We start from the raw sequence: 19,407 nt of genomic DNA, 5'->3' as shown, positions 1-19,407 counted from the left end.
GGCTGGCAACTGGGAGAAAGACTTTTATTGAGAAGAGGCAGATTAGGAGTTTTCTGGAAAATAACTTAAGCTTTGTCCACACATAGACTTCAGGCAATTAACAATAATTAATAACTTGTTGCATCCTAACTTCTGCCAGGCCCTCTCCTAAGGCTTCAGAGGCGCATCCATCATGTCATCACTGCCACCCTGTGAGACAAGTACTCTGGATAGCCGCACAGTAGGCAGGGAAAGAAAACAAACGGAGGCCAAGTCAGACAATGTGCCTATAAGGTGGGACTTGAACTCTGGCAGTTGGGGACCTGAGAACTCCTGCCTTACTCTCTTGAACATGTCAGGAAAGGAGTGGAGTCAGAGAGGTTGACAGATGTTGAATTATAATAGGACCTGAAGTAATCTGGAGAGCAACTCACTCTGGGGGGGAAGGAATGAGGGGTGATTAGCTGTGGCCAGACACACTACAGGGCCTGAGGTGGGGAGAACAGTTGTTCCAGCTGGTACTTGGTCTTTGCTTCCAGGTTGATCCAGGCTCACCCTCACTCCTGCCCCAACCCCACAGTGCAATGCCCCAGCCTTGCAGGGGACATTGAAAGGAGCCTTGCACATGCGGCCAGGAAGCTCAACAGTGGCCACAGTGGGCTTGCTGGACCCTGGGTGTCTTTTTTAAAATGTGGTGGGTTGTCCAGCCTGTCCAACCATCAGCAGGGTTTGAAAAAAACCCGTTTCTTCCTACCTGCTCTTGACATTATCAAACATTTCCATGTCTGTCGAATTAACATACGAAAGATGTTCTCTTACTGTTTGACTTTGTATTTCCCTGTTTCCTGGAAAGGAAAAATATTTTTTTATATATTTATTGACCATTTTTATTTCATTTTTTCTGAATTACCTGTTTATATCTTCTGTCCATTTCTAATTCTTTTTCTCTTGTGCTTTTGTCTTTTCCTTATTGATCTGGGGAAGTTTATAAAATTCTGGATCATACTCCAGAACTATAATATATGTTACACCTTGTTATATATGTAGGACAGATTTTCTCTCTTCTGCTTCATTTATATTTCAACTTAGTTCAAGGTGTCCTGAGTTGTACAGAAGTTATCTAAAGAAACACTCACTCATGTGAGCAAGGATATTTATTTATGGGCAGTGTAACTTGTAATGGGGTGAGAGGGGTTTAAACAACTTCAATTCCTTCCACAGTGGAGTATCTGATTAAATTGCATGATATCCATTCTGATATCCATGATATGCATTCTGTGGCCAGCTCTGCAGCAGTTTAAAGAGATGTTTTGGATCTATTTTTATTAATTTAGAAACATACCCAACATTTCTTGTTGCTTAAAAAGGCAGATTGCAGATGGAGAGCTCAATATTTACTGTTTATTAAAAATACATATATACAAATAACAATACTATATATTTCCCACGAATATGTTTGTCTGTGTGTGTATATGTATATATACATATACATATATTTATATATATGTATATATGAAGAGAGAGAGAAAGAGTGAGAGAGAGATATTAAATACAGAACTTGGATTTATTGATTGATTGATTGATTGATTGATTTGTTTGTTTATTTATAGGAATACACATATATATATACCGGGGGTGCCAAAAAATGGATACAAGTGGACACTTTGGTCAACGTTGCCCAAGCAGTAGTTTGCTGTAATTAGAAGTGTCTGGACGCTGATGGTAACCACTTTGAGCATCTCTTGTAACTACAGAAGTCAAACGTGACTTGTATTCATCTTTTGTTATCAGTATTCATCTTGTATTCATCTTTGTTATATATATTGAGTATTACAATTTTAATAGTTTTTTCCTTTCTTAAAAATTTGTATACATTTTCTTGGCACCCTCTGTGTGTGTGTGTGTGTGTATATATATATATATATATATATATATATATATATATATATATATATATATACTCCTGTGAGTATTCTATGAGTATATTTTCTGGAGATATATATACACGTTGAAATCATGGTTACTTCTGAGGAGAGAAATATAAGACTTGGGGTAGTAAGGGCTTCTGTCTTATCTATAATATTTTTAAAATTTAAAAAGATATTGTTCATGAGTTTTGTATAATGTAAATTAATTTTAAAAAGAAAACAGGAAATGAGTGAAATAAGTCATGTAGAGAAAGACAAAGACTGTATGATCTCACCCATAAGTAGGATTTTAAAAAGCTGAATTCAAGGAAACAAATAGTAGAATGGTGTTACTAGGGACTAGATAGAGGGTGGGGGAAATGAGGAGATGTTGGTGAAGGGGTACAAACCTCCAGTTATAAGATGAATACGTCATGGGGATCTATTAATATACAGCATGGTGACTATAGTTGATAATACTGCATTGTATACTTGAAAGTTGCTAAGAGAATTGTTTGACTATTCTCACCACACATACCAAATGGTAACTACATGAGATAATGGACATGTTAACTAACTTTATTGTCATAATCATTTCATAATACATACATGTATCAAATCATTACATTGTACACTTTAAATTTTGTTATATGCCAATCATACCACAAAGTTGTAAAAAAAGGGGGAGGGGAAACAGAAGAGGGGAAGGCATTCCATATTAGCAATAGAAAATTTAGAAGAGAAAACTTAGAAAATTTGGCACACCAACCAGTCAGTGACTAAGGGTGATAATAATAGCAATGGCATAACAGCAGCAACCACAAACAGCAAATGGTGACACCACTCTCACAGTGGTGCCATCAATGTTCTAAGCACTTTACATATACTATCTCATTTAATCCTCACAAAAGTGTTTCTAACACACACCCAGGCCCAGATCCAACCTTCTACCACATACTCTCATTAAATAATTTTCTCTTAGAAGGATAATGCCTCCTTAGAGAAATTCTGAAAAATGAAACTTTCTCCATCTCTAAGGTTTAGCTGTTGTTTCCAACTTCCAGGAGTCTCTAAGGCACTGCAGGAGCCACCTAACCAGAAGAGCTGATAGGTAGGAGGAGAAGGCACCAAAGGCCGCATTCCTCCTTTGTCTGACTGGCTGCCTCCCTCCTGCTGCCGACTTCCACCCAGGCTCTATTCTTGGCTTTCACTCTGCCATCTACACTATCCGCTCCTGGCCCTTGGATGGAGATTTAACCCAGTGCGCACTTTCTCCTGAGCTCTGTGCAACCTTAAGAAAAGGAGATGGTCTCTCACCATCCCTGAATTTGGCTGGCTAGCTTCACTTTCCATTACCTCCATGGGCTCAGTGGAAAGCGCATTTCCTTGGGGGGTCTAAGACAGTGTCAGTGTGGTCAAACCAGGTCATACCACCCAATCTAGAGCTTGGTCACTGGTTATTATTATAGGAAATATCATAGACCCTTTCACTGCATTAAGCTCTGTAGGCTTCATGCGGTGGGAACAGCATCCAGGGAATGCCCAGCTGTATGCCACAGGAAAGCTGTCTGTATACTTAAGTAGAAATAACTTTTCCAGGGCTTGCGGGGGCCGAATGCTGGTTTTAGGGCACATATTTGCAGCATGAGGCCAAGGGTTATTTTCTTTAGCTGAAAAAAATATTTATTTTTTCCTAATTTTGTTTACAAATTCCGCAACTCATATTTATTTCTCTCTTTATACCCAAACCTCTCAAGACGGATGGAAATAGAGGTATGATTGCATTTAATGATCCCTCCCTATGTACCAGACAATGTTTGGGACACATTGTGTAAGTTATAGCTCTATCACTAATAAAATTTGTATCACTGGTTACCCAGTGAAGAAGTTAGGGGAAAATGACTTAAGCTACTTTCCTACTATTCAATATGGTGTCTCACTTATTACAGATCCTTGGCCACCTCGGTTGTAAAGTATTATACTATGGTTGAGGTGGCTGAGGGTCCCAATTTCAGAATTCCCATCGTAGGCCTTCCTTAGTTCTGCAGAGCCAAGTAGCTTTAGGGGAGTGGGCAGCAAACTTGTTTCCAACTAGGATTCTCCTGAGCACATGCTCTAGATTTCTGCAGACAGACAGGACTCTATATACATCACTGTATCCTGCACACCACAGGTTACAGAAATTAAGGGAAGACACAGAATACCTTCAAGGTTGTCTCCAGGAGTTGGAGGGACAATGGAAATGAGAACAGCAAAAGGAAAAAGTAGGATGCCACAGAACAAGGATAGGTCTGGCTGCGGGCCCATGACGACTAGGATGAGAGTGGGGCTGAGGACCAGTGGAAGCATAAGGCTATAAGGAAGCTTTGGTTCTAGGTAACCAACTCTCCTGTTAGCTGTCTGAGTGTCCTTCAGAAAGTTACTTCACTTCTCTGAGCATTTGCTTCCTCATAAAAATGGACATGATATTAAGCCAAAGCATGGGTGAAAAGAATTTTACATGAGGTGTTGCAAATGAAGTGAGATCTCCATAAGTAACTCCCACCACTCCCTCCCCACTAAGGTTTTAAAGCTGAATTTTAAGGAATGCTTTATGAATAGAGATCATATAATTTATTGCCCAAACCAGATTATTTTTGAGACTAAAAGGGACCACTCTTAATATTCACTTCAAGACGCCACACATAAATTGGAATTGTCCCAGGAGAACAAGTCAGCCTCCTTGCAGAAGCAGTTAGAGAAATCTCTGTTCTGGGAGACCCATAAGGCCTTGCTGCCCAAGATGTCCAGAAGCTTCTAAGAGGAGACCTGGAAGGGAAATAGAATCCACAGACTAAGAAAAGCAGACATGCTTCCTTAGAGGTAAATAGGGGCTAGAAAGAAAAGACTTTAATTTATATCTGGGAAATAATTGAGTTTGTACTAGAAACAGGACATGGGAAAGAAAGGCCTGAAGGATCCAGATCTAAAATGAAACTACATACCTACAATTTGCTCCTCTGCATTTTGGAGTTTGTTATAACATAATAACCCATGTCCTTACATACGAAACAGTTGGTTACATTTTATATTCTCAATGACTCATTTTTAAAGGGGGGTACGAAGCAGAAATATTAAGAAATCAAGGTTTTCAAACTCAGTATGATAGTTCAAGAAGCACCACTTTTTGAAGAGGTAGTAGCCTCTGTTTTGATCTGCTAGGATTTTGTCCTTGAGATTCCTGCCCAGGGGCCACAAGGCACTAGGGCATTTCTCCTGAAATTATAGTGTAGCAATCCTCCACCACCAGAACTTCTCCCGGGCACTTTGTGGTTTAATGGTCTTACATTTGAATGTGCTGTGCATGATATAGCCCAGTCCCTTCAACCAAAAGGAGCAGTGAATACAGTCTATCTTACAGTGGACAAGTGAGCAGAATGAGGGCTTAGAACAGAGAGGAGAAAGCCAGGCAAACCCCACCATCTCAGCTTGTGCAGAGAACTCTGAGGCAGAAAAATGGGTACTTAAGTATGGAGATAATTTTTGAAAAGGTCAAAGAGACAGAGCTCACTTTATACGCTACCCATTTTTCCAAGACAAGCAAAAATGAAACAAGGAAGAATTCAAGTCTAAAACATTAAGTTTCAAGCAGTTGGGGCTAGTTCCAAAACTTAAAATGAGGTACAGGCTAAATAACACTAAATTACGGAGAAGAATCTTCACCAGCCAACTTCAGTGTCAATTCAGCAGGGTTTTCTAAAAAAATGAAGAGTGAATTTTTGAAGATTGTCTATTGGGGCAACATTTCAACATCAACACATATTGCTTGTTTTAAGAGTCAATTCCTTCTAAAACTTTTATTATGCATATATGTATTTATATATACCCACATACACACATATGCACATACAGGGGTCCATAAAATCAGAAAACAATTTTTTTCACAAATTGAATATGTCCTTGACAACATTATGCATATTCATCTATCTTTCCAAACTTCATGGACAGCCTGTAAATCCAATGACATTGTATTACTTTTATTCTAATTTTCTATTTTCTTAGACTACAACCTTGGCATTTGTGGTTTTGTCAAGCATGGTGCTTTTCTGGAAAATACTCCTGTCATATAGTCAAGAAATGATGTCAGTATTGTTAAAATAAATCTTCTGTAGTTTTGAGAAAGAATCCTTTATTTGTGCTATTTTTCATTGGTATACACACACACACACAGAGGAATGTCCTTCTCTCTAATAATTCTTACTCACTGTTTGGTTTCTTTCTTTATTTTTCCTTTTAGCTACCATTAATTGTACCCTGGCCATGCCAGGCAGTGTGCTAGGAATCTCATATATATATTCTCTAATTTTTATGAAAACACTGAAACACATTGTAAACTACTTTCCAATGGAATAAACTCAAATTTTGAGGTTTTCTTCATGTCCACACTGTCTTCCATAATCTAATCTACCCAACCACAAAATTCTTTGGTCCTTCCTTCCAGTCACTTTGTAAACACATCCTATGCTGTCCATCATTGCCAGCTCTACCCATTTGGGAGGTCTCCCTTCTGCCTCCACACCTACAATGACCTTCTAACTGGTCTGGGCCTCTGGCTTTCTCTTCCTGCAGCCATCCTCCACCATGGCCAGAGGGGTGTTCTTACAACGTAATGGCTGTAGTGTCACTAACTTACTTGAAATCCCCCAGCTTCTCATTGCCTAGAAGACAAAATCCAGCAGTGCTACAAACAAAATCCTCAATGATTGGGCCCTGGATTACATTTTTCCATTTTTTCTCCCCATTCTCTAACTTACATACTAGTCTTCTGTCATAAAGAACTACCCCAAGCATGCCATTCTTTCTTTCTCCTAAATCGTATGTGTCATTCCTTTTTTCCAGTGCTCTCCTCCATCTCCTTTGCCTGCCTCTTTGAAGAAACATTACAAAACACCCAGTTCAGGTTACCTCCTTCTTGATTTTTTCAGTCTGAGAAGGAGAGGGTCTATGAGGCAAAAGATACCTGTTTAATTTTCTCTCACTCATGGGTACAAAATTCACCCAGAATACAAGGTCTGACAATTAAGTTTGTGAACTCATCCTAGAAAATGTGCTACATACCTCATTGCTGAATATCACTAGGTCACCTTCAAAGTACTCCCCTTGGGAAGCTGTGCACTGATGCCAGTGCCTAGTCTATCCTTCAAAGCAATTTTGGAACTCTTTTTCTGGAATCGCCATCAGAGCTGTCATCGTATTACCCTTGACGTCCTGAATGTCATCAAAATGTCTTCCTTCCAATATTTCCTTTATCTTCGGGTAAAGAAAGAAGTCACTGGGGGCCAGATCAGGTGAGTAGGGAGGGTGTTCCAATACAGTTATTTGATTACTGGCTAAAAATTCCCTCACAGACAGTTGCGTGTGAGCTGGTGCATTTTCGTGATGCAAGAGCCATGAATTGTTGGTGAAACTTTCAGGTTATCTAACTTTTTCATGCAGCATTTTCAGCACTTTCAAATAGTAAACTTACTTAATTGTTTGCCCAGTTGGCACAAATTCATAATGAATAATCCTTCTTATAGTGCCTGGTATAATTGCCCCCATCACTGCCTCATGATATCAGGGTTGCTCTGAGGGACCAATAGAATATATAGCAGGAGTAATAGTATGTGATATAAAGGCAGATTCTTCTCTCTCTCTCTCTCTCTCTCTCTCTCTCTGTCTCTCACTCTTTTATCACTTGTTCTGGAAGAAGCCAGCTTCCATGTTTTGAAAAGACTCATGCAGTTCTATGGAGAGGTCCACTTAGCAAGAGTTTGCATCCTCTGGCCAATAGCCACATTAGTGAGCCCTCTTGGAAGTGCACCCTCCAGCCCCGGTCAAGCCTTCAGATGAGTGCAGCCACAGCCAACATCCTGGCTGCAACTTCATGAGAGACTTTGAGCCAGAACCACGCAGCTAAGCTCTTTCTAGATTTCTGATTTCCAGATGTCGCGTAAGCTCATAATACTTATTGTTGTTTCAGATCACTAGGTTTGGGGGTAATTTGTTATGCTACATTAGCTAACAAATAAATACAGCATCCCAGGTCTGATTAAGATGTCTTTCACATATTTCACACCTAGTGACTCTATGTTAGGGACTATTCTTAGATGGGGCCTTTGGGAACTACAAACCTAAATGTATGGACAGTTGCTGCTTTCTGCTTGAACCATCTGATTATATCCTAGTGGTAGAAGCACAGCTGTAGATACCATTTAATGAGGAGAAAATTAAAAGGAGAAAACAGCATTTTATAAATGTAGCTGCCAGAGGCAGGGCAGAATGAAGTCAAGTGTGTTCATTTGGACTACCTGGGCTCCAATCTTAGCCCTTTCTCATAGTGTGACTAGGCATGAGGTCTTCAAGCTCTGTTGCCCTGTCTGTAAATTTGGGATAAAGAGCGAGAGCTGACACTCATGGAGAAGGAACCTGTGTCATTGAAGGGTGAAGTAATATCCTAAGGTCACACAGTGGTTAGGGGCAGTATTGCTCTAAACTGTAGGCTTATCTACTATACTACTCTGCTTTTCAGTGCTAATATTGTGTGCTTCATGGAGTTGTGGTGTTAGAACAGCTAATGCATGTACAAACCTAACCACAGCCTGCAACATGATCATCATTTAACCAATGTCAGCACTTTATCGATTTTCTTAACCCCATAGCGCATCCCCAGCCCTGAAAGCTATGTGGTTCTCAGGTATGTCCTGGGTTCAGGGTGGTTAGCTGCCTTACTCCAGGATTGTGCAAGGAAGGTAAAGGTTAAGTAAGACAAGGAGCTGAGTAGAGACAAGGTGATACCTTTCCACACTTCCTTTCTACTTCAAAAGCTCGAGTGCTCCATCTTTGGAAGTGTCCCTGAGCCCTAGTACTACTTAAGAATCCTTTCTACCAAAGCATTTTTGGTTTCTCTTTTTCCCCCCAGTTCACCCAGTAGGGAGGTGGGGCATCTGTGTTGGCTCCCAAAGAAGAAAGTCTGGGATAAGATGACAGAATCAATTTTGTGAAAAGCAAAACTAGAAAGAATTCAGGGTCATTTATGCTGGACACAAACACAGGATATAGTAATGTTTTATACAAGTGCAATTTGGTTTGGGTTAAGTTACTCAACACATTCAGTCTCCTCTTGAAAACTGACCAAGTAAAAAATGTTTCAACATAACCTCAGAAACATTTTCAATATTTACTCCGCCTCAAAAAAAATTGTTTTTCACTGATTTTTGTTCCTTCTGACTTATTGTAATGCTATGGTGAAAAGTTCTAGATTTGGTATACTGATAACTACATGTGCATTCTAAATGTTCACATTATATAACGCATTGTACATAACACATTGTGTCCCTTTGTCAAAAGGTAACTTCCTCTTCAATGGGATAGTTCCTGGACTGGAAGGAATGGGGAGAGATGAAGGGACATATGTCTGGATTAATAAGACTGGCATTTGCCAAGCTTGTAGGTTGGCATTCCCTTTTTGCATTTCATTATTTTGAGATATCTCATCTACCTCTGACACTCAAGTGACTGTTTATTTAGAATTATGAAAAGATGGGCAGTTGAAAGTGCTACTAATGATTTAGCAGGATTATAGAATGACATCAAATGATGGCAGCAATTTCCATTCAGAGGTTTTAGAATTACAGCATGGTGTGATCCAGGAAATAAGAGACAATTGCAAAAGTGAGACGGTTTAACTGCTGTTCAACCCACTACAGGTTCTCAGTAAAAGTCTTCAATTGTCACCTTAGGGGGAAAGATAACTCTAGAATAACCATCTTTTGACATGCTGTGCAAACTGTTTACTTCTCTTTTCCTTTCTTTGTGTCTCAAAGCTCACAAATTCCACAGAGACTCAAGAAAGAATGCTTAAAATGAGTATAAATATTTTTACACTTGTGGACCTTTGAAAAAAAAAAAGCAATGATACCCGTTCAGCTGCTACTATATTCATAGACTCTTCTAAACTGTTTAATGTAATTCCAGTGTTTGATTAATTCAAAATATCCCCATCTGGGGTGCTTACAAGGAAATTGAATGGTTATACCGTGAAGGGCAAAAATTCCTACTGATTTATTTATTTTTGATGGAGCTCATAACTGTGAAGTTGATAAAACATCTTTAAACAGGTTTTAGGCTTTTCCAATGCTAGCTTGATTACCACATATCTGGGCTCGGGCAAGCCACATTGGTCAGTGAAAAATTTAATGATAAAATGTAGTCCCTATCTGATTACCAAGGGTAAAGATTACCAACATCTAGTAAGTTTAATGGGCCACCTTGATAATCAAGAGGGGAACAAGTAGACAGCTCAGTAGCAATTAAAATATAGTCAATAGGGTAAAGAGAACCCCCGTCAAAAACAAAACAAAACACAACAAAAAACTGCAAAATGAACAGATAAGAAACATTATAGCATCATCTCCTGGTAACATGCTCTACTAATAGTATTAGACTTCCCACACTTAGTGACAAATCACAGCCCAGTGTATTGTTTATTGAAACACTTGCAGGTTAAAATCTGACTCTAAACTATAGTAAGTTGCCTCAGTAGATGATATATTAGGTTGGTGCAAAAGTAATTGAGGTTTAAATGGTTAAAAATAACTGCAAAAGCTGCAATTATGTTTGCACCAATCAAAATAAGGTCCAGTTTGTGGGTAGCAATCCTTCTACTGAAAGCGTACTGAGGTGACCAAGCCTGGAGTGTTGGGTTCAAGGCTGAGTCTCAAGTTTTAGGAAAGATATTGACAAATAACTATTAACCCCATGGAAGATAGCTAGGATAATGAGGAGGCTGGAAAACATTGAGGAAACTAGAAATGTTTGCATGTGAGAAGAGATGCAGATGAGCCATGGCCGCTGTCCACACATGGTGGGAGGCAGCCACGGACAAGAGAGGGGAGCCTGGGTCTGGGTTGCTCCTAGAAACGGTAGGTCTATACTGCAGGAACTGACTTTTCACCCCCACCTCAGGATTCATTTTCAAATGATCTGCTTATTGAACATCAGAGCATAGTGCCTCTTTAAGGAGTAAGAGGAAACAGTAGACAATGGATGATGGATAGTCAAACATGCTATAGAAGTGATTCTTGGATTGTGCAAAAGAGTGAACTACATCAAAGACTTACAAACTGTGCTCCACAGAACCCCTCCCCTCAAACCTACTGAAAACTGGGGAGCACAGGTGAAACAGACTCCAGAACCCCCAACTCTTCCACAGAGCAATGATTCCTTTATATATTGTTGACATTATGCTTCTGTGTAAGGCATACTTGAGCAAGGATGCCATGGCTAAAGAAAGAATTGTTAAGATCAGTGTTTTCTCAATTTAGCTCTTTCATACAGGCTGAGGAAACCAAGAAGGGCTGCTCTGGGCACATTGCTCCAGCACAGCCACTGGCGCAATCTCTTTCACACAGTGGGCCTCTGCATGGATTGCATTTGTATAAACTTTTACATAACTAAAATGTTTAAACCACTAGCCTAGTTCACTTCTCAATCTGGTTCAAGTACTAGATTTCCATGAATTTGTGTTCATGACCAACTCTAATCTCATCATTTCTTAATTAACCTCAGGACTTGTAAAAAACATACAACTTTCTCTTTCTGAGGTTAAAGCAAACACTTGGGGCTAAATTGCCACTTCAAAAAATTTTAGAATTGAATTCTAGGCCTATGAGCTGAAATTTGCTATAGATCGCAACATAAATCTTGGGAAGATGCTAGGACAGTAATAGAAGCAAGGTGAGGCCACTCATTTGTGTAGTGTTTCTTAAAATTTACAAAGAATCTTAACTTGCATCATTATGATGTCTGATTTTCAAAACAAACCAGTGAAGAAAGAAGGACAGATAAAACAATTTCATTATTCAAATAAATAAACTGAAGCATAAAACATTATATATTTTGCAATACTTCACATAAGTAATAATTTATGAATGTGGGCCTCAGAACTAAGTTTTTGACCCTTGGTGTAGTAACCACATAACCTTACTCATAACTAGTCAATCTTGTAATAACACCCAAAAACTCTAGAATTTTTTTCATATACTACTTTTTAAACAACAGATTAACTTTTTTTTCATGGAAAATAATATCTTCAGAGTACATGCTCTTCTTTGAAGGTCAGATATTTTTGGACCTTTTTAAAATCTGGATTTTACAAGAATGCATTAGAATTTTTAAGAGATATGGTATTCTGGTGGACGTTTGCTATTAGAATTTCAGCTTTTGGCCTTGAAGTCAAGTCCTGTTGTTAATTCTTAACAACATTCTATTAACTACAGCAGTGTCACTAAAACAAAACAAAGTAAAACTTTGCAGAGTTTTTAAAAGAAAGACAGAAACATTGTGTAAAGTGAAACTGCCATTGACACCTTGGGAATGTTTGAAATCTATTATCCGAAATGGGTCAGAAAAAAAACAAACAAGGGGTTCTTATTTGTAAGCCCCATATCTTGTCCAGGGCTCACCCTTGGTGATACTTAAACCAAATAACCAGTGGCTCCTTGTCATCATGGAGTGATTCTCTACAAAAGGGCAATGATTGGTGCCAATCTGTTGTGAAAAAGATAGTACAGAAAAAGCGAACTTACAACTAATCTACTTTTGGATGTCTTGGGTGTGACATTTTCTTCATAATATCAGAGGCATTAAAAGGAAATATTGTTCAAATATCAAATAGATGTCTACAAAATTGGATGATGTGAGAAGAGATATTTAACTCTTTCCTTCCCGATTCCAAAAGAAATCATTTCCCAAAGAACATTCATATTGAGGGAAAAGTAAAATCATCATCATTATCATCATAAAACTTGCCTCAGTTTTGTAAGTTAGAGAAGAGTGCCTCCCAAATGGTGGAAAATTACAAGAATTTCTACCAGATGTCTTACAGATGGGATTAAGTTTTGAAAAGACACCCAAGACTGATATGAAACACCTCCCCAGAAAGCCAAGAAAATAATGTGGCTTCTTCAGGAGCCAGCAGAGGAGATTGTGGACTCCAGGAACACTTCTTAATTTAAAGACCAGGGTCTGGTATTGGCATCAAGTACTGACATGTATATTTAGAAATATACATGTGTACACACATAATAATAATAATAGTTGAAGATTATTACTCGGATTTCTAGGCATTGGTCTGAGTTCACTCTTTTGCTGATAATCAGTGGATTCTTTATGTGCCCAAATTCAGATTGTTCTCTAGGACAGGAGAGTGATTTTTTGTTTGTTTTGTTTTGTTTTATTTTGGGGGTCCTTCTGTCTTATTTCTGTTCTATGTTTTATGGTGTTTTGTGTTTTTTTTTTCCATGAGATCTCTGTTGTCTATCCTTTTAGATGATCAATTTCTTTCTGAGTATTGTTCTTTTTCCTCAATGTTTTGTTTTTCAACTTGGCCCTTCACATCACTGATTATATTTTCCAATTCCATGGATACTTCAAGAGGCTTACAGAAAGATTCACCTGGTAAGGTCTCAAAGCTCCCAGAAAAGTTGCTTTCCAAATCTGTCTGGCTCTTTTCTGAGTCATGCTCCCCAATATGACAAGGAAAGTTCCTGGCTTCCCTTTTTTCTCATCCCCTGCCAAAGAAATTCTACTGAAGTCTTCCTGTTTTATGCAGTGGGTAGATATCAGGTCCTGGCACTGTCATCATCAAATTCTACAGATTAAAAATGTGTGTGTGTGTGTGTGTGTGTGTGTGTGTGTGTGTGTATACCTATTTCCTAGCTCTGTCCACTAGTAGGGCTTGGTAGCACCAATATCCAGTAGTAATGAGCACACCTAGCACTTAAATCTTAGCTTCCAAAAACCATTCTCCAGTGTTAAGTCTTCCTGGAGAAATGGCTGATTGAAGAGTAGAGTAAGGAAGAATCAAGATAAATCTGGAAATTCTTACTATGCCAGAAATTATGGAGATATATCAAAAGGATACAGGTGCCAGCTTAAAGAAGCTCCCATTACCAAATTGGGGGGGTGGGAGAATTTGAGCATTAAAATAAATTATAGTAATAATAGATTATAACACATTGAACAAAATAAAAAACTGAGTGCATGGAAACATTAATTAATTAATTAGGTGAAAAATAGGACATATACATAACTGCAAAGTATCTCTCCATGAAACTTTTTAATGGAAATCTCATACTCTGTTGGTGGGAATACAGATTGGTACAGCTGCTATGGAAGGCAGTTGGAGGTTCCTCAAAAAATTAATAATAGAATTACCGTATGACCCAGGAAAGAGATCCCTTGGTAACCTCACAAAAAATCTGAAAACATTTATCCGTAAAGATATATGTGCTCTGATTTCATTATAGCTTTACTTAACGGTGGCCAAGACATGGAAACAACCAAAGTGTTCTTTGATAGATGAATGGATAAAGATGATGTAGTATATACACACAATGGAACATTACTCTGCCATAAGAAAAGATGAAATAGTGTCATTTGCGACAACATGGATGGATCTTGAGATTATTATGCTAAGGAAAATAAGTCACACAGAAAAACTCGAGAACCATATGACTTCACTGATATGTGGGATATAAAACTGAAAGCAACAAAGGAACAAGACAAACAAAGAAACAAAAACTCATAGACACAGACAATGGTTCAGTGGTTACCAGAGGGTAAGGGGATAGGGGAGTGGTAGAAGAGGGTAAAAGGGGTCAAATTTATGGTGATGGAAGGAAAACTGACTCTGGGTGGTGAACGCACAGCGTGATATATAGATGAGGTATAACAGAATTGTACACTTGAAACAATTGAATGTGATTTTACTGGCACCACCAATAAATTTTAATTTAAGAAAATTAACCTTAAACTTTTTAATTACAAATGGAAAAAGTGCAACTTCATGGTGGAGAAGCCTAAAAGACACCACCATAATCAAGTGAAAAAAAATTAAGATCTTATAAAATGGGGGACTCAAGTATTTCTTTCCTCCCACTGTAAAAGTGTGACCACTTCTCATTGCTGAGAAAGACATGTGGAAGAAGGGAACAGAGGGATAGAGACAGTCTAAAAAGAGTCAGAAAGACAAAGATGGCTATTCAAGCAATTGACTGACCTAGGCATCAGAAACCAACAAGTGAAAAAAAGACTCGTTTGGCTTTTTAAATGAATAGTGACCACATAGCCACCTAAGACCCCTGGCCATTTCCTCTCCCTGAAAACACACACACACACACACACACACACACACACACACACACACACACACACACAGCCTCCCCTACTAATAAATATGGACAAATAAATGTCTCTATCCTATCAAATTTTCAACTGGACATGGACAGAGGAGAAGATAGGGGTAAAGAAGAAGAATTCAGTAAATCCTGGAATAACATTAGCAATATGAAAATTTATCTTCCATTAGTTTACCCTTGATTAATGGTTATTGTGCATATTCCCACTAAACCCATGTGAAGGTCCAATGTTGTAGGGTTCGTATTCACAGCTCTTGCTCTCAATGCCTGGTGTTGACCATGTCTTGGCCACATGGTCTGAGACCAGTGTGCCACATAGAAAAAGAGAAAGAAGAAAGGAGAGGGGCAATTGTCTTCCCACAATGAAGCATAATCATTGCAATTTTCATTCTTGTTATGTTTCAAAAGATATTTGATGCAGTTCAGCATCCATACATGATTTAAAGGGAAAAAATATTAATAAATATAGTAATACTTCCTAAATACAATAAATAATATTTATCTCAAACCAGCCCAAGAGCCAACATTATATAAATTTGTAAAAAGGCTATACCCCTACTAACATTTGAAATATCAAAAGTATGACTTTTATTGGCACTTTGCTTTTTTTCTATTTTCTAAGAGTTTGAGTGAATTTAGTAAGTTAGGAGAAGCAAGAATAAGATAAAAAATAGAATAAGTAGAGGCATAAATATTTGCGTATAATTACTTTACTAATACACAGCCACCTATTATTCTAAAACTCTATGAGAACTAATGAGTATTTATTGTAGCTTCTCATGATAAAAATGTGAAAATTAATAGTTTTCTTATATACCAGCAACAACAATGTATTTACATGTATGAAGGTATGTTTACATATCTTTATATAACAGTGTATATAAGACCCTCTTGGCAATTGTAAAGAAAAAGCAAGGGTAGGAATTTTTCAAGAAATATGCATTACTCATGGTACATTTATGGAATTTTAATGAGGAACAAAAAATATGTTTGAATAACTAGGAAAACATATCAAACTCCTTGAAATGAAGGCTTAGTATGTTAAAGATGTCAGTTCTTCCCAAGCTACTTGATAAATTTAATGAAATTGAAATAAAAATCCCAAAGAGATGTTTGGGGGCAAGGTAGGTCTTGACAAAAAGATATGAAGTTGAACTATAAAAATAAATATGCTAAAGTACCCAAAAAATTATTTTAAAAGAAGCGGAATTTAGTATTAGTAAAGCGGATACCATTTACTCCTGAAATATAATAAAACATATAGCACTGCAATTATTATAACCCTGTAGTATTGGATCTACAAGCAATCAGTGGAAGAGAATTAAAAATTCACAACCTGAACTCTCTTTGTTTATCTGGATAGATAGAAAATATATATAACATATAAAATATGTAATACTTAAGTATGTATTTCTACATATACGTACATATTTACACTACATATATAGACATCAAAACTCTTTTCCCAGAATACCTGAGACTTGATCTGTTCTAAATTAATAATATTTCTGAAACTTAACTACCTTAGCACCAAAAGACTACAATGTTTAAAAAGAAAAAGATATTTTGGTATGCAAGTTATGGTACACAGCTACAACTCTCAAACTTTTGCTCATAGGACCACTTGAGGACTCCAAACACCTTTTGTGTTATGTGTATTTTATTCGTATTGTTATTTAATGTATTAGAAATTATAATTGAAAATTCTAAAAACTCAGCTATTAATTTAAAAATAATGTAAGCTATTATATGTTAACAAATATTTTCTAAAAAATAACTATAGTTTACAAATAAATTTAATAAGAAAAAAGAATTGTTTTATATTTTTGCAAATCCCATTAAAATAAGACATCTGACTCTTTGTAACTGCTTCTACATTTTACCTTTTGCAGTATCAAACATCACTTTGTGATAGAATGAGGCAAACAAGGAAAACAATGTCTTTATATTGTTATGAAACTATTTTTTTAATTAAAGTTTATTGGGGTGACAATTGTTAGAAACTAGTTTCAGTGTTCCTAGACTACACTTTGAGAATCACTGATATAAAATGTGGGAAACAAAACGTAGTATATTAATGTGTATACATATTTGAATTATATATATTTTTGTTTATTATATATTTTATGTATCTATTGAAGATTATATTAAGCATAGTCAATATGTTTCATTAATCCTTTTTTTTTTTTTTTTTTAAAGAGGATAGTTTATTAGAGGCAGGAGAAGAGGTTGCAGCTCCCGAGCGGGAGGGGGTCCCGAATGGGGGTACCCCATAACTGAGGCAAAAGCTCTTTCTTTTATACCTTCCCTTTCCTGCTTGGGGAAGGGGGCTGGAGAGCCTCCTAATGAAATTCATCTATCAGGTTTGTCCTGTTTGCCCATCCTGAAGGGATTTATGAACCAACCCATTCCTATCTATCAGATCTGCTCCTTTGTCCAGCCAGAGGGATTTAAGATTATCTATTAACCTCAAGGCGTATTCTCATGTCTCTGTCCTGGAGGGAAGGAGACATTCCAGGGCCTGGAGTTTCAGGATATGGCTGCTTTTTGTTTATTCCATCAGGGACCTCCCTATCTACCTAGTAATCATACTAACTAACCTGTCTCAATTCCCCTCTGAAGACGAAACCCTAACTGCTGTTAGGGGATAGAGGCGACGATCGCTCTGGCTACTTCAGGCTGTGGAGGGACGTAGAGAGAGACCAGCAGCTAGGGCTTGTCCAGAGGTCTATCTAAGGGTCCCCGGTAGGTGAGCATATCCAGATGAGGAATTTGTTGCTTTGGAGGCTGTGGTAGCCAGCTAGTGAGTGGCCCACAAGCAGAGATACACCGTAGGCAGCAGCAAGAGACGATTCCTGTAATAATGAATAACAGAAATATGAGAAAGCTTCTTTAAATCCTGTTAAGCTAGGAAGCTAGGAAGTAAGGAAGGATAAATCTAAACCAAAGAATCTTGTTTTTAGTTTAATATTGGAAATCTTTAATTAACTGAATTGTCAGAGAGACTGCAACAGCATAACCCTTTAAACTTTTTATATTCTTGATTGTGCTTGAGAAGTAGATAATCTATGGCAGCTTTGTTTGAGAACTGTTATTCTTGTCTGTCCTAACTTTTGTCTTATGGCATGGATAGCCTGTGAGGTGGCGTTTTAGGGTTTTTGTCATTGAGTAAGCTATTTGACTATCTAGCCTTTTGTATGCCCTTTTCTATAAAACAACTCTTATCAGTGAAGAGCATCCAATCTGGGTTGCCTAGGGGTATTTTTTGTACATCTTTTTTAACAGTATAGGCTTGTATTAAAACTTACTGGCAGTTAATTTTTCCTCAGTCTCTGGGAGGAAGGTGGCAAGATTATTTTAATTACAGGACCTTTTAAAAGGGCCTGATGCTGCAGGAGGCAGCTATCAGTGAGCCTGTGACTCTTAGTAGCATTTAAAAGCCCTTGAATGTGGTGTGGGGCAAAAATGAAAACAGTTAAGTCTTATCCCATTGTGAGCTTGGTGGCTTTGGGAACTAGGATGGTAGCTGTAGCTATGGCCTGGAGGCAAGCTAGCCAGTTGTGTGCTTTAAAGTCTAGTTTCTTACTTAAATAGGTCTAGAGTCCTTTTTAAGTTTAATTTTATTTATTTTATATTTTCTTTAAGGTGTAGACCAATGATAAGAAACAGGCTGAGTAAAATGCCAAATCTGGGGGCTGTCTTTATCTTTACAACCAAAGCAGTTTTCAGAGGAAAGAGGTCCAGAATGAGCAGTTGACACAGAATAAATGGCCTCTATATCAATTAGGAAATTAATAGGCTTACCACATCAGTGTCACCCATAGTTTTACCCCATGATGAGAACACTTTGGGAGCCACTGGGAATTTCAGGCCTAACAGTGATGACAGCCATTTTTGGGGAGGGAGTTGGTCCTTGCTCCCTTCAGAACAGGGGCTACTCTCTCCTGTAGTGCCCTTTAGTCTGTATAGGGGGCGCAGCTGTTTTGGAGGATTAGAAATCCAGTGATCTGGGCTTGTATATCCGGAGTAGGCTCTTTTATCTGGCACTTTCCCTCTGGGGCATTTGGGGTGTCCTGAGGTGGCTTCAGCCCCCTGGGTTGTCTATAACTGTGGCCAAAAGTCTGTCCTGTCTCTGGTCTCACCCTCTGGTCTCACTGTTCCCTTGTTCCTCGTTCTTCTATCTTGGTTGTTAAAGACATTTAAACAAATTCCTGGCCTTTTTCAGGATCTGAGCCTCTTAATCAGGGATGTAACAGTGGGTCAGAACCATTAGAATTCCCTGCCAGTTAGGGAAAAATAGT

Source organism: Rhinolophus sinicus, linkage group LG09 (genome assembly GCF_036562045.2).
Source record: "Rhinolophus sinicus isolate RSC01 linkage group LG09, ASM3656204v1, whole genome shotgun sequence".
Lineage (NCBI taxonomy): Eukaryota > Metazoa > Chordata > Mammalia > Chiroptera > Rhinolophidae > Rhinolophus > Rhinolophus sinicus.
Note: the sequence above shows the minus strand (reverse complement) of the source record.